We start from the raw sequence: 10,749 nt of genomic DNA, 5'->3' as shown, positions 1-10,749 counted from the left end.
TATTTTCCCGTGTATATATGTTGTCGTTGTCGATATAACCTCCTCCTGATAACTTCAACACGTGGGGGGGGGTCGATATACCCCCTCCCCGATAACATTATTTTCCCGTGTATGTATGTTGTCGTTGTCGATATTACCCCCTCCCGATAACTTCAACACGAGGGGGGATAACTTCAACACGAGGGGGGGTCGATATACCCCCTCCTCGATAACATTATTTTCCCATGTATGTATGTCGTCGTTGTCGATATAAAACCCCCTCCCGATAACTTCAACACGTTGGGGGGGGGTCGATATATACCCCCTCCCCGATAACATTATTTTCCCGTGTATGTATGTCGTCGTTGTCGATATATATAACTCCCTCCCACATCACTTCGACATGATGGACGGTCGATATGTATACCCCCTCTCGACCGTGATAACTTATACCACGGGAGCACCCCCAGCCCTCTCGCTCGACCAAAACTCTCGAGGACACCCAAACCCTAGAAAAAAACGATGTCGGTCTCCTACCCCCTCCCGCCGCGCCCCTACCCTTGAAGCGTTGCCTAGGCCACCCCAAACCCGGAATAAGCTAGGTCTACGTTTGCACTAATATATCCACCTGCTGTCACGTTTGTGTAATAATTGCCATGTTGTAATATTTGCAGAAACAATGGAGCACGGACGAGATGAGCAAGCAGAAGATGTGTTGGGGGACATAATCTTAGCCGGAGGTGATATCTTGTCGTATCTTAACGACAATGATGGTCTAGAAGAACAGGGTGAAGAAGCAGGCTGCGGTGATCGAAGAGTGGAGGAGGAAAGACATGATTATGATGGCTCCGGTGACCCAATGCTGGTGCAAGAAGGAGCCCGTGGTGACGGCTCCGGTGACCGACCAGAGTCCGGCCAGGTAAATATATTAGTTAACCCTGTGCTGACTAGCTAATTGATGCATTCATTGTTTTGGTATGTACACATATTAATTAACACTCGTCTTTCTTCTTTTTTCTAGCCCTCCGGATCGAGCACAACTGCGGTAAAGAGACGAGGCCCGAAGAGAAAGTTGCGCTCAGATGAAAGGTTTGAGATCACAGCAATCGCGCGCGACGGCCAAACGATTGAACCCCTCCGGACAAAGGATGCTTTTGCTGCTCAGTGCGGGGTTCTAGTTAGGGACAAGATCCCGATCAGCATCCACCAATGGTATAAGCCTAAGAAGGAAGACCCTGAGGTGTCTTATGTCAATGATATGCAGAAAGATGATCTTTGGACCGAGCTGAAGGCAAATTTCACCCTACCGCCAGAGGAGGATCCGGAGAAGCCAGTTATAGAGCAATTAATCAAGTCTCATGCTCTTAAGAAGATGGCAGACCTATTCAGGAGGTGGAAGAATGAGCTGAAAACTTTTGTCGACAAAGAAGAGACACCAGAATTCGTCGGCCGGTATGAGAAGATCAGAGATCACTGGCCCGCATTTGTGGCCCACAAGACATCGGAAAAGAGTAAGAAGATGTCAGCGACAAACAAGAAGAATGCTGCGATGAAGAAGCTTCACCATCGCACGGGGTCAGGTGGCTACCTTAAAGCCCGGCCTAAGTGGGCCAAGTCTGAGAGGGATCTGCTTGATAAAGGGATCGAACCAGAGACAATGAACTGGCCAGACCGTTGCCGGACTTGGTTCTTCGGGGCTGGCGGAACCTTGGACCCTGTATCAGGGAGGTGTCGTTGGACGGACGAGCAACTTGCAATACCCGTCAAGAAGCTTAAGCACTATATCGATGCAGCGCAGCAAGGGACGTTCGTTCCAGACAAAGAGAACGATGAGCTCACTATGGCCCTCGGGAATCCTGAGCACCCTGGACGGACACGAGGCACGCCAGGCTCCGTTCCGTGGAAGGCTGGTTTTCCGGATGCGGGCGGTTACAAAACCCAGGAGAAGAGGAAAAAAGTGGAGCAGATCCAAATTCAGCGTCTGCACGAAAGGGTTCAAGTGCTAGAGGAACGAGACGGCAATAGAGATGCCGAAACTGCCCCTGAAGCTACACCGCCATCTCAGCGTAGAAGCAGCGTGGCTTCCACCGAGCTGCCTCAGCTGGAGCATGCGGCTACTCCTAGCTACCCCGTGGATGCTATCACGGAGTCTCAACATTGCCACCTTATGGCGGAATGGCAGAACTTGAAAGTCAAGGCGGCTGTTGGCTCTGTTTTACCTACTGAACCCAGCGCAACCTACCACTGCCGGCAGATTCCAGAAGGATATGCTAGGGTGATGGTGGATGAAATAACGGAGGGATTTGAGGACCTCCAGCTTGACCACCCTACCGGTGAAGGGGAGACTCGGCTGGGTTTAGCTCTGAAGACTCCATGCCTATGGCGGAAGGAGTTCATCAGGCTTCCGAACTGGACGGCTCCGGCGAGTAAGGGCACTCCGCCTCCTCCTCCGCCTCCTCCTCCGGCGAGTGATCAGGGCACTCAGCCTCCTTCTCCGGCGCGTGGCGGCACTCCGCCTCCTTCTCCGCCAGCGCTGGCGCGCCAGAGCAGCCAGCCTCCTCCTTCTCCGCCTCGTCAGCAAGGGCGGAAGAGACCCGCCGCCGCTGCGGCTGCTCCGGCGCGTCGTAGTCCTTCTCCTCCGCCTCGTAAGGAAGGAAAGAAGACAGCCGCAGCCGCTCCGTCTGCTCTGCCGGCGTCTAGCAGTACAGCTGCCAGAGGCGGGAGGCAATACAGATTCGGTCCTTCTCTGAAGACTCCAGAGAAGTTACCATATGAGAGGACCGAGGAGGAGAACGCGAAGATCGTGCGAGCCGAAGTGAAGAACTTCTTTGAAGGGGTCAAAGCAAAGAAACATCCAGCTCCGGAGGAGAAGGTAGATCCGGTGAAAGCAAAGCGCACTCTGGCTGCCCTGACAAAACCACCAAAGTCTCCGCCAAGAGGCAACTATGAGCGCGTTCTTGGAAAGGCATATGCCGAAGCGGAGCGGTCGGGAAGTACTATCAGTGATAAAAGGATGAGAGAACGACGAGCTGGGAAAAAAATTGCCCAACTCGGCGAACAAGCGAACCAATCGTGCCCCCCACTCAAGGTGTCAAAAGACATCGTCGCTAATGATCCGGGTATGGTGCCCGGTTATAGCAATCTTGGAGATTACCTGCCCGACGATGTACATTATGAAATCATGGAGGTGGACGAACACAAATACCATTACGGGAAGCCTCTCGTCAAAGATGTCAGATCTCTAAGCACGATGATGCGAAGACTACATGATTGGTACATGAAAACCTGCAGAGAGTCTGATGGGATGAGTACTTTGACGCTGAGAGTTAAACCGGAGCATGACCTCGTTGGAATTGAACTGCTGAATGTTCCATTTGAGGATTTCTTCCAGTTTTACAATCTAAAGTCCCTCGATAAAACAACGATCACTTGCTACTGTCTGTAAGTAGTACTACTTCTGTCATTAAGTCTCTCTATATAGGTCAGCTCTTTCATTGCATGTATTTATACTTATCCTCACTATATTATGCAGATTGAAGATCGCCGAATTGAAGAAAAGACAAATCGGTGATATTGGGTTCATCAACACAAATCTCATAGATGCATATACGGTTGAAAAACATCCCAAAGAAGCCGAGGCCAACTTGCTACAATCGTTGGTATTAAATCAAAACGAAGATATAATACTCTTTCCTTACAACTTCAAGTGAGTGTTACTGTCTTCTGCATATTCGGTTTCCCTTATTAGTCCACGTTATGGTAATGTAATTGATGACTTATGCATGCATGCACAGCTTCCACTATATTCTCCTAGAGATTAAGCTTGAGCCGGGAGTAGTAACCGTCTTAGACTCGAGACGAAAAGATCCCCAGGACTATGCGAACATGACTCAAATGCTCCAGAAGTAAGTGAAATCGATCATTATCCACCATATCAACAACTTTGTTCATTTCCTGATATCAAGTAATTGTTTTCTTTGTCTGGCAGGGTTTGGAGAAAATTCACCTCAAAAGCCCCGGGACTGCCGAACCAGCTGCAATTTAGACACCCGAAAGTAAGTACTATAGTAGCATGTTCCGCGCATCTCCTAGTGATTCAAGCGCTAGTTTGATCAATACCATTTAGCATGCTTGCTTATCAGTTTGATTGACCTCTATTTCATGTAAAGTGGTTGTGGCAGCAACCCGGGAATAATTACTGTGGATACTACGTTTGCGAGTCCATCCGCTACCATACCTGTGAGCGGGGCTCCACTGAAGAACAATATGAAGTGCGTAAGCAATAATATTCACAATTTTATTTTATTACCATCATTTGTGTTGAGTTTCATTTATTCATATATATATGTATTGACCCCCTTCTTCAAATTAGATTTTTCGGAAGCGGGATCAACTCCTAGCAGAAGATCGTATGCTAGGAATTCAAGAGGAATTGGCGGCATTCTTCCTTGACCACGTGATCGCTGAAAATGGAGAATACCATGTGGACCCTGTGTTCCTACAATATAGTTAGGAGATTGTATTGTAAGAGAGAATTATTGTATATATGTAGCCGGTAGTGTCGGATAGATATACGAGAACTTGTTGTTCGACCAATATCTCGGAGAAGGAGAGGTGGTCGATATCACTTCTCTCTGTATGCATATGTTCATGACGATCTTCTGTTTCCTTCATTTGATTACTAGCTAGCATGTCTACTCCTCTCCATACGTATATAGTACGTAGCGTCGACCAAGCACGAAGATAAGAGAGGACACTTCTCTCTATTAATTAGCTAGCTAACACAATATATGAAACACCTAAATTAATCCCCCAAAACCCCTAAACCACCCCCTTTAAAAAAACAAAAACCTCAGCTCCTGCTAGGTGCTGACGCGTGGATGCCTATTGGTCCCGGTTGGTGGCACCAACCGGGACCAAAGGCCCTCCTGCCTGGGCTCCCCGCACCGGCCACGTGGACGGCCTTTAGTCCCGGTTCGTGTAAGAACCGGGACTAAAGGTCTAGGGCATTAGTAACAACCCTTTAGTCCCGGTTCTAGAACCGGGACTAAAGGCCCTTATGAACCGGGGTAAAAGCCCCTTTTCCTACAAGTGTAGGGGGAGGGGCGGTGCCCCCTCCTTCCTTCTCTTCTATTTTCCCTTTCCTTCTCTCCTACTCCTACTACTTGGAAGGGCTCCTAGTTCTACTAGGAAAAGGGGAATCCTACTCCCGGTGGGAGTAGGACTCCCCTAGGGCGCGCCATAGAGAGGGCCGGCCCTCCCCCTCCTCCACTCCTTTATATACGGGGAGGGGGGCACCCCTTGGATGGACAACAATTGATCTCTTGATCTCTTAGCCGTGTGCGGTGCCCCCCTCCACCATATTCCACCTCGGTCATATCGTAGCGGTGCTTAGGCGAAGCCCTGCGTCGGTAGCAACATCATCACCGTCATCACGCCGTTGTGCTGACGGAACTCTCCCTCGAAGCTCTGCTGGATCGGAGTTCGTGGGACGTCATCGAGCTGAACGTGTGCTGAACTCGGAGGTGCCGTACGTTCGGTACTTGGATCGGTCGGATCATGAAGACGTACGACTACATCAACCGCGTTGTGCTAACGCTTCCACTTTCGGTCTACGAGGGTACGTAGACACACTCTCCCCTCTCGTTGCTATGCATCACCATGGTCCTGTGTGTGCGTAGGAATTTTTTTGAAATTACTACGTTCCTAACAGTATCCCTCGGGGAAACTGTCTCTAACCAAAGTGAGCGAGCTTGTGGATCCAGACACACATACTTGGGATGAGATCCTGGTAAGAGACATTTTCCACGAAGAAGCAACAATTATATTAGCAACCCCGCTCCGGGAGGACTTTGAGGATTTCTACGCATGGTTCCACGACAGCAAGGGCCAGTTCTCGGTAAAGTCGGCCTATAGGCTGTATGTGCAACAGCGTGACTTGGAAAGCCTGACGGCCTCTGAGCCTAGCCATTATGGATGGGAATGGAAAGAGATTTGGTCTTTGCCTTGCCAGCCAAAAATTCAACATGTTCTTTGGCGATTTGCACATAACAGTCTCCCTCTGAAGTGCAGCATCAAGCGAAGAGGAGTCGAATGTGAAACCCTATGCGTTTGCTGTAAGAGGCTTGATGAAGACGGGGCACATCTGTTCTTGCGCTGCAGGTCAAGAAGGTGTGGCGAGCACTACAACTAGAAAACCTAAGGGAGCGATTGTGTGCTTGTAGGGATGCCATGGAAGTGATGCATGAAACGCTTCGGCTATCTGAGGATAAAAAACTACTTGTTAAATGCCTGCTGTGGAGGTGATGGACCTGGCGCAACAAAGTTAATGCAGGCGACAAGCATGCCCCCCTAGACAGCCTACCCGCCGAGATCAGCCATTGGGCCTCCGATTCGCTCCATCTGTGCCGACAACCTCGTACTACACATGGAGAACAGCCTGCGCAGACGTGGGTGAGACCCGAGGAGGATATACTGAAAATTAATTGCGTTGGCGCTTTCTCTGCGAGACACGGCAAATTTGACAATTTTGACCTGTGGACCAAATCAAATCACAGAATGAACTGCCCGTGAAACTATTTCACGCGGCTGACCTGTGGCGCCTAGCTCTCAGGCGCTGCAATAGTGCAACGCCTAGAAGCTAGGCGCTACACTGTATAGTGTGGCGCCTAGCTCTCAGGCGCTGCACACTGACTTAGTAATTTTCGGATCGCACGGGTGCGACGCTGGCCGTGTAGCGCCTATCTGTGAGGCGTTGCACAGTGTAGTGTGGCGCCTTCGTGTCGGGCATCACACAAAAAGGTCAGCCGCATGAAATAGTTTCACGGACAGTTCATTCTGTGATTTGATTTCGTCCATAGGTCAAATTTATCAAATTTGGCGCGAGACACGGCACCGGGGGCTGGGGCTTTGCAGTCCATCTGACACATGTGGCGTCAGCACTGCAAGCCGAAGCGGAAGCATGCGCTGCGCCCCTTGAGGCGGCGTCCGCGTGGGGCATTAACAAAGTGGTCCATGATTCGGATGGATCTGATATTGTGGGTTGCACCACACGGGCGTCCGGCGATAAATTGCTGCGTGATGATATCAATAGTGCCATTGGAATAAATATCGGACCCAAAACGTTGAAGTGTAGGATCATCCAAGGTAGTCGCTGATGAGAATAGTGATGATGACTTTATGCTTACTAAAACGACCACATGTAAGACCCAGAACTAAGAGCAGTGTTGGAGCATTGAAGGAAATCTCCAATGAAAACAGTGGTGATGACTTTATGCCTTCTAAACGAGCGCACGTTAGATCCAAGACCAAGAGTGCACGCCAGACCCAACGCTAAGAGTGTTGGAGCATCAAAAGCAGTGGATTGGTTTGCTGAGTCAGTGCCATGCATGTATCGATAATCCCAAGCTGGTATTCCCTTGAACTAGCTAGTACTGGCCAAACGCAAAACTATCTTGTCTGTGGAGTTATCTAACCAAGAAAAATTAAATAAATAGTTTAATGAGTAAACCACGTGTAGCGTTTGTAGGTTCTCACTGGCTACTATATTTGTAGAAGGTCACCAAGCTGCAAACTCGATCAGTTCCACGATGCCTAGCACCACTTTTGTCTTTTGACCACGGAGTGGGACTCAGACGTTGGCACATCAACATCCCTATATATACGGGTCTCATTGGTCGAGGCTACACGACCCAGTACATTGACTGCAACGTGCACTGGCATTGTCTGCTGATGTAGTCCGTGAACCACGGCATCTTCCAAGTTGTGGTCCGCATATGCTACGACACCGTAGAGGAGGACACAAGTGGGTGGTCAATCATGCAACCATTGTGGATCTAGACAGGGAGGAGATGGAAATAGGAAAGACGAACATGCTGAAATGATCAGGCAGGGGTGTGCGTCAATTTTTTTATTTGTTGAACCATGCACGAGCACTACATGTACTCCCTCCGTTCCATATTACTCGTCGCTGATTTAGTACAAAGTTGAAAACAAAAATAACCCGCAAACAACCCTCTGAAAACCACTAAAATCTGCAGCTAGCGCTGAACTAAACCACCTGGGAAAGGAACCTCGCTGGTCCTTAGGCCTTAGGCTACGTTTGGTTGAGCTGCAGATTATGAAAAAGCTGCTGTGAGCTGTGAGCTGTGAGAAAGCTGCTGTGAACTTTTAGCTGTGGAAAAGCTAAAAGCCGTTTGGTTGAAACAACTGTGAAACTGCAGCTTTGTCCGTGAATTGTCTATAATGCCCCTGGATTAAGTGAACTACAAAACTAGTCACCGACCCGTACTAACAGAAATTGTAGAATAATTAACCTATTAACCCATTTTTTCATGAAAATAATTACAAAAGTTTATGACATCAAAATAGTAATAAAGAGAAATACCCATACTGATACAGATTTTATTAAAACAATTGAAACCTTCCAGATGATTTAGCACTACATATGGTAGACTTCTCTAAAACTGCCAAATCTATCTCTGAAATTAGCACACAGCAAGCACAGCCAGCTGGAGTAGAGCACGCGGCCGGCCAGACACGGATGCGCACAAGCACTGCTCGCACGCCAAGCAGATAACGAACGCAGCTGGCTGGATCAGAGCACGCACGCCGCCGGCTAGCTTGGACGTTGGCAAGAAGACAAGGCGTCGAACGAGGGCAGCGGCGACCTAGGTAGGAAGAAGAGGCGCTCGCCGCGGATCTCGACGCCGACGACCGCGTCGTGGTCTCCGCGATGCTGGTCGCAGGAGGGACGGCGGAGCTGGGCAACGCGAGCAACTGGAGCTGGGGCCTGATTGAGGGGCGGAGGGATGGAAAGGGCTCGATGCCCAAAGTCTGGCGGGGCGGCGGAGGGTCCGACCCGACGGGCAGCGCCGCGGTGGAGGGCCGGCTGGAGTGGCGACAACGGCTAGGAACCCTAGCCCATGCGGGAGGAGAAGGAAGTAGGAGGCCACCCATGCTGTTCGGTCGGGGGTGAGGGCAAAAAGAATGAACCGGTACTGACTTGGGAGTGGCAGCGTGGGTAATTTTTGCCCAGAATCTGATTCTCACTGCTGAGAAGTTGGGGTCGAGCCTGCTGCGAGCCGATGCGAAAACTACACTACCGAGAAGCTACAGCTTTTCAAAATCTGCTGTGAGCTGCCGCCTCTTTGGTTCAGATTCTGCTTTTGCAAAGCAGAAGTTGGCTTTAGAAGTCGAACCAAACACAGCCTTAGCCTAGCACCAGAGTAAAGCGACCCGCACTAGCTATCTCCCACTGTTTAGATTCTTGTTTGATGAGCTCGACAGGGATATTCGTTGGTTTGGCATCTTTGTCAAAAAAGAAATTATTTCTCTCTCGCCATACCATCCAAACGACCAAAAGGATCAGGGTTAATTATCCTTTTGCCCGCAGTGGTGTCCATGTGCTCAGTTTTGCCCTCAGATGCGAATCGTGCTCAGTTTTGCCCCTAGTCCGTGCGCACCAACTCGTTCCGTGAACTCTGCCGTCTCCGTCAGGTCAACCTTTTGACTCGGCCCTTACAGGTGGGACCAGGTGGCAGAGACGCCCTAGACGATCAGACCGTTGCACGCGTGGCTTGTGGGACCCAACAGAGAGCCGTTGAGCAGAGAGCCGTTGCGGGTGTGCTATATTAGCGGGGGACAGACAGGGGCGGTGACCACGGCGAGAGAGAGAGCGGCGGTGGGAAGCTAGTTGTGGAGGGTGTGGCGGCATTCAGATCCCCTTCGGCTCCGAGCTCCATGTCTTCCTCAAGCTCCCGCGCCACCTCGCGGATGCAGAGCCGAGTGCGTGTGGACATGCTTGTCTTCGTCTGTCCGCGGTGCCGGGCGGGCGTTGATCGGAGGGTTTCTCACACATCGAGGAACCAGAATCGTCCGTTCTACGTGTGCAGCGAGAATGGGGTAAGAATCGGGGCAATTGCACCATTTTCGTGGTCGGGATCTTTGAGCAATGGGTCGATCTGTTTGGCGTTCATGCAGGTGACATGCTTCTTTCTTTGGGTCGATGCTCTGGCCAAGACTCTGATGAATGAACTGCAAGAAGATCATGAAGAATGGTTGCGCATGCTGCCACAAACGGCAGGGGCCACAGCACGAGCTCCGGAAGAAGAGATGGAGGGCGAAGCACGATCTGACAGAGAGCTAGCTGTTGAGCTTAGGATGTTGAAGAATAAGGTTAGGAAGCTTGAAGATCAAGCATAAATACCAATACCCATTTGCAATTACTTTTGGGCATTTATAGGTATGGTAATCGCACAGGGTGTAATGTTGAAATTGTATGGAAAGGCATGAATTATGGAGGAATTTATAAGCTTGAAATTGTATGGGAAATTCACCTAGTTTAAATGTTGGTCAAAGTTGTTTAAATGTTGAAAAAAAAAGAGAAGTGACCAACATGTAAATATGTTGAAAAAAGGGAGAAGAAATGAGGAATTCAGAAATAGAGAAGAAGTGCCCAACATGTAAATATGTTGAAAAAAGGGAGAAGAAATAAGGAATTCAGAAACTTTTGATCAATGAAATGCAGCTCTCTGCTCTGCCTTTCTGTCAAAAAAAAAAAGGTCAAGTGCCGGCTAGACTAATGGGCCAACTGATCCAATTAGGCCCATTTGGGGGTTCTCTTGCGTGTTTTTCTGTTTTCTCTTCTGATTTAATTTAGGCAGTAAATCATAATGCTGAAACTTTTTGTGGAAGCTAATTAAATTATTCCAGAGCCAAACAATTAAGTTTAGAATTTTTTTGGAGCTGTTAAATATTTAATAGCAATTT

The sequence above is a fragment of the Triticum aestivum genome, chromosome 1D (assembly GCF_018294505.1).
Source record: "Triticum aestivum cultivar Chinese Spring chromosome 1D, IWGSC CS RefSeq v2.1, whole genome shotgun sequence".
In the NCBI taxonomy this organism is placed as follows: Eukaryota; Viridiplantae; Streptophyta; class Magnoliopsida; order Poales; family Poaceae; genus Triticum; species Triticum aestivum.
This window is presented reverse-complemented; position numbering follows the sequence as displayed.